The sequence below is a fragment of the Larimichthys crocea genome, chromosome XII (genome assembly GCF_000972845.2).
Source record: "Larimichthys crocea isolate SSNF chromosome XII, L_crocea_2.0, whole genome shotgun sequence".
NCBI lineage: Eukaryota > Metazoa > Chordata > Actinopteri > Sciaenidae > Larimichthys > Larimichthys crocea.
The window spans coordinates 20,650,299-20,656,301 of record NC_040022.1 but is presented as its reverse complement, the minus strand read 5'-3'; the positions used below and the strand labels follow the sequence as shown (position 1 = coordinate 20,656,301).

The window sequence follows — 6,003 nt, the reverse complement described above, 5'->3', positions numbered from 1 at the left end:
CTGTCTGCCGTCGGTCTCTGGAGAATGGTAAACTCGGCCTTGGACGACTGAGAGTAGTAGATGTGGCTACTACTCGTGCTGATGGTAGCAATCCACTCCAGTCCTTGCCAGGAGCCTGTCTATCCAGTTCTCGTAGACTACTGAATGAGAATGCAGGATGCTGTAACAAGGTCACATTTGTGAGCATTCTCCAAAGGCCTTTTTAATCGCTGGTTCCAGATCTGTCAACGAGTCTGACATCACAACCTAGTTAGCAACAAGAAAGAAAACCGTATATAAAGCAAAAAAAATAATTTATAACTTAAATCCAAACATCAAATGAAGAAGTGGAAGTCTTACCTGCCAGCAGATGTTAAAAGCAGCAGTCTGTCACTATAGTCCCATCATGTTAAACGGTGTCCACTGTTCTCTGTCATCCTCTCTCTCGTCCCTTCTCAGTCAGATAAGTAGAGGTGAAGACATCGAGTTTTGCCATTGACATCCTCCTGCTGGGAAGCTGATGATGTATAAGTCTTTGCCTTGTCAACAGGATTATCTTTAACATCAATTGGTGTAGTCTTCTCACCCTGGTCTATTACAAAAAGGGAAATGTGCATTATGTTTACATATTTGTGAAGAATAGCTACTGACATCATAGTTGAGTTTTTCAGATGTTGTTTATAGATAACAGGGAAAATGATTCCCACATCCTTTGTGGCGTTGCAATACACAAACACAAATTGAAAAAAATCTGTCATAGTATCGTATATGAAAGAAACTTCAATCTTCTCTAGATCCTTTTATAATCGCATGATGTCTGCAGTTGACGTCAAAATGAGATCATGTAGAACATGTACAAATCCTCAACTCTTTTTGCTGTCCTCCTGAACAAAAATTGGCTCTGTCTGTGATTCAGTAATGAACGTAAAACATTTTTCTTCAGTTTAGTTACCTGCCTTGAAACAGACTAGTGGAGAAAAGATCAATATTGATAAAACGTTCCCTCCTGTTGATAAATTAAGAACTTTTTTTCACTTTTTAACACTGAACATAGTGTTTGAAATCAATTAGTGGTCCGAGGGCTCCTCCTCTGGTTGGTGTTCAGGCAATAAGGGGTTTTTGTTCAGCGTTATAGTGTGATTTATTGTGGCTCTCTGGCACAGTAATACACAGCAAAGAGTCTAACTTGGTCTTTAGAGACATCTTTGTAGTATCAAGCTCAAAGCGCATCTAATTCCAATCCTTTAGAGGACAGTAGGGGAGAAACTGGGAACACTGTCCCATCCAGGTTTTTATAACCACTGGCAACAGGAGTTTTTCACTACCATTTGTGACCTATATTAAGTGAGAAATAAGTACAACATGAATGTTGCTGAAATGGTTGTACTTGACAGTAGTTCTTTAATGGCATACATGTACAATGGTTTCAGCAGATGGTTTGCTGTTATTGGCTGATTTGTGAGAAAGTGCATATAGTAAGTAAGATATTTTTGTGTTTTTTAATGTCTTAAATGTTGTTTTGTTGTTGCGATTATGTTATTTATAAGTCCTTTTTTTAGAGAATTTTATATTAAAACTTACTTCGAATTATTTCTCAGGATCTATTCAGTTCGTAAGATCAGTATTGTGCGAGTTTGTACTAGCTGCTTAACCAACTTCAGTCATCTTCACCTGCCCAGCAGATAGTTAAAAGCAGCAGTCCTGTCCTATAGTCCATCATGTTAAACTGTGTGTCCACTGTTCTCTGTCATCCTCTCTGCAGTCAGATAAGTAGAGGTGGAAGACATCTGAGTTTTGCATTGACTCCTCCTCACAAGAAGGAGAGAACCACTTTGGACTTGGTTATCACCTCTTGTTTATTGCAAGTCAAGAAAATTAATTTAATTCAGGCATCGCTATTAAAAAATTCAAATTCAAATTGAAACTTTGTGCTCATTGTGACTTCTAAATGTTTACTCAAAACTAATTCAAAAGCAAAATCTTAAATATTAAGACCTAAAAGCAAATACACAACACACTTTAGAAGGTGTGATATTTTGAGAAAACATCTGAGAGTAAATTAATGTATTCCAATGTTCCAAAGTGACTGACAGTAAACCATGAAATCATTCTCCTCCTGTTATGTTGTATGTATGATGTTAAAAATGTAATTAAAATTGAAATCTTTATAGATACAGTGAGATGATTTAGAGTGAGATAATGCCATTCCTCTATAAACTTGGCTGAGATTACTTATTCAGTTATTAATGTACTTTACATTTAAGTGTTTGAGTAATGGAATATATAATTATAATGTAAAGAAGAAAATATTTAATATAAAACAGTTCCCTGTTGAATTAAATTAAGAACCTTCTTATAAACTCTTAAGGCTGTTTTTTTTATTTTTTTTTAACAGTGAACTAGTGAAATCATTAGTGATCTAAAGGCTCCCCCTCTGGTAGCTTCATGTTAGTGTGTAAGTGTTCAGACACTGAGGGGTCTTTGTTCAGGTCTACTGAAAGTTTGCTTTGCATAGAGAAGGACAGGCAATAAAGGAAGGATCAACCGTCCTGTCACAAGTAGTCATCACTTCAAATTGTGTTCTAAAAAACTACATATTTATTAAGGCTCCAAAAAATCAATCTTCACTAAGAGGCGGACTACGTGGCTTTATTAACACAATGAGACTGGTTATCCTCCATCTTTTAAAACTTGGTACACTTTGTGTACTCCACACAACGCCTCACAATGTTTTAGTGCAAGTACTGTTGGTTTCTAGATAATATCATACTATGGAGTGGACAATTTTGAGCTGGCTCTGGTTACTTGTTTGTATGTGTGCTGGTGTATATATGAATGTCTGAATATGTATATTTGATTTAATATATTTAATTTGGAGTGTATATTTGTGTTTGTTTTGTTTTTTGCTTTAGTTTGTCTTATTTGCTTGTAATTCTAATTTGAATATAATGTGTACAATTGTCGTCTACAGCTGGATAGAGGAAAATGTATATACTGTAATGTTGTTGCTGAAAACGAATTAATGAAGTTAAAATAAAAAATAAAAGCAATCGTCAGCTGTCTGACCATCAACATCATCTACTGTCACTTGTCAGAATTGAATTGCACTTGTAAAGTCTTAGTTTTACTTCTATTCTTATTTTAGTTTCATATAATTATTATTTTTTTTTTTTTACTTGATTGGATTTTGTAATTACAGTTTATGGAACTTCTGGTACAGTGCAACACTTCTTTGTAACTCAGAACTTTCTGAAACAGAAAATAGGAAAAAAAAGAGAAACACACAAACATACATGTTTTACTTTTTTTTTAAAAACACTTTGTATGATGTGTTTAAAATGTAATTGACTTCAGTCAAACAAAATGAGAAAAGTGATACACAGCAGTGTCTTCAGGCTGCACATTCTGTCCATTTAGAGTCACTGTTTTGTGTCTAAGTCAATACTTAACTTGTTCTTTAGCGAATCTTTATAGTGTGACTCTCCAGTGTATCTACTTCCAATCCACTCCAGTCCTTTCCCTGCAGGCTGTCTGATCCAAGCTGTGAAGTAGCCGCTAAGAGAATAAGAGACCTGACAGGTGATGGTCAGACGTTGTCCTGGCTGCACAGTCACAGAGGCTGGCTGTGTCAACTGTTCACACTTCACACCTGTTAAAAAAGAAAATTTGCACGTTATACTGCAAAAGAAGAAGTGTTAACTTTCAACTGACAAATCCAGAGAGACTCACATCCAGCTGCCAACAGCAGCAGCAGAGCTACAGAAAACATGGTTTATGTTGAAAGTGACGAGCTGTGAACTCCACTGACAGCCTAATGTGAAGTTTTTATAGCTGAGTAACAAGGAAAGTCACTGAGTTTGCATGTAGTCAAACACATGAAGCATCAGTGTTGCTCTAACTGGAGCCAATAGAAGAGTCTGTTGACTGTTATTATATCTGCAGAGTAAAAACATGCGTGATTTTTATCAACTCATCAGAGAATACTGTCTTCATGTATGTTCACACTGACAATGTGTGTGGTTGAGTCACATGGTTTCTGGTATTTGTGCAGGTCTGTTGGTGGTTTGTATCACTGTGGAGACACGTACACAGTAATAAACAGCTGTGTCTTCAGGCTGCATATTCTGTCCTGTTAATCTCACTGAGCTAGTAGAAGTGGATGTTTGGTAAAGAAACTTTTTCAGAGCATTATTTTGATAAAAGTCACCTCCACCCAATCGACTCAAAATCCAGTCCATTGGTTTTCCTTCACACTGTCTGATCCAACCTGTTGCATAGCTGTTATCAGTCAAAGAATATCCAGAGACCTGACAGGTGATGGTCAAAGACTGTCCAGGCTGCACAACCATTGACTCTGGCTGCACGAGATTAAGACTGTTCACACCTGTGGAAACAGAAATCAACATTATTTCCATCATCCAGCTCAGTATTCATCGCTTCTAATGTGTTTATTGGTGTGAATCCACTGAAAGCTGCTCACAGGATCCAGCTGCCAGCAGCAGTATCAGAGCTACAGAGAACATGGTTGATGTTGAAGCTGAACTGTCTGTCTGAACTGTCTTCTGTCCTCTCACTGACACACAAACACACACTTCACTTCCTTATAGGTGACACTCAAAAAGGTTGATTTACATACTGGTGATAGTAAATCAGCTGACTAAAGTATATTTAAATTGTTTAAAATTAAGATGAAATGTCTGGGTCTTCTTCTCACACAAAGAGAAGGTGAAAGTTGAAGAAGTTGCAGTTATATTTCAGAATCTTTTCAATAATGAAAAAATTAGAAACATTTTGAGGATTCATTTCTACTACAGTTAGATCACAAGCTGAGGTGTGAGCTGAATTAATTTTATCACTTGAAAAGCTGACGCTTTTATCAAAAAAACTTAAAAATGAGTGCAATTAACAACAAGGATACAACCCAAAACATTCAAGCTTTTATTTTTGTTTTTTATTGGCCAGGTGTATTGAGAGATCATGAGATAGCCGGGCCCAACTCGCAGTGATTGAGTGAGTGAGTAGAAAGCTGATTAGTACCATTGTGGCAATGCAGTGCTTCAAACCTGGCGGCATGAACTTCTCTTCTAGTCTTAAATTTTTTTCAGAAGTTGGTTAATATGCCAATAAAATGAATATTTTAATTAATCATAAATAAAGCCTTTTTTTCAATATATGTTCCTTCCATTCACGCGGTCTAAGTCAGGGACTGAGTCACTGTTTTAGCAGTGAGTACTGTAGGATTTTGTACAGCTGTTCAACCAACTTCAGTCACTGTGAGTCTCGAGCACAATAATATACAGCAGAATCTTCAGTCTTCAGACTGTTCATCTGTAGATACAGCTGCTGTCTGCCGTCGTCTCTGGAGATGGTAAACCGGCCTTGGACTGACTGAGAGTAGTAGATGCTGCTACTGCCAGTGCTGATGGTAGCAACCCACTCCAGTCCTTTTCCAGGAGCCTGTCGAGCCCAGTGCATCCAGTAGCCACTGAATGTGAATCCAGATGTTGTACAGGTCAATCTGTGAGATTCTCCAGGCCTTTTAATCGCTGGTTCAGATTCTGTCAGAGTCTGACCATCAACACCTGTCAAGATAACATCAAAAACCATCATACAAACAACAAAAACCACATTTACAACTTAAAAGTAAACATCAAATATAAGATCAGTGAAGATCTTCACCTGCCCAGCAGATAGTTAAAAGCAGCAGTCCTGTCCTATAGTCCATCATGTTAAACTGTTCTCTGTCATCCTCTCTGCAGTCGCATAAGTAGAGGTGGAAGACATCTGAGTTTTGCATTGACTCCTCCTCACAGGGAGGACAGAACTAGACTTGGTCCAAATTGTCTACTGAAATACATTTTTTGCTTTTCATTATTTTGTTTTTCAATACAACACATAGCTGATAGAGAGATGGAGCAGGCAGCCTCTAAATATATTGTTAAAAAACTAGGCTTACAATAATCAACATCATCAATATGTGTATATTTATCAAAGATTATGATTTAAATAAAGATATTCTGTGTG

At 37.1% G+C, this 6,003-nt stretch overlaps 1 long non-coding RNA gene across 1 annotated transcript; it reads right to left on the bottom strand.

Annotated features, from left to right (window-relative positions):
• Positions 1-5,383: 5,383 nt before the first annotated feature.
• LOC109142010 (uncharacterized) lies at positions 5,384-5,695 on the bottom strand. The gene is made up of 2 exons (XR_003463320.1): positions 5,659-5,695; positions 5,384-5,561 (listed from the first exon to the last, which is right to left on the bottom strand). It is a non-coding gene; the product is annotated as an uncharacterized LOC109142010 (long non-coding RNA).
• Between the last annotated feature and the right edge of the window lie 308 nt (positions 5,696-6,003).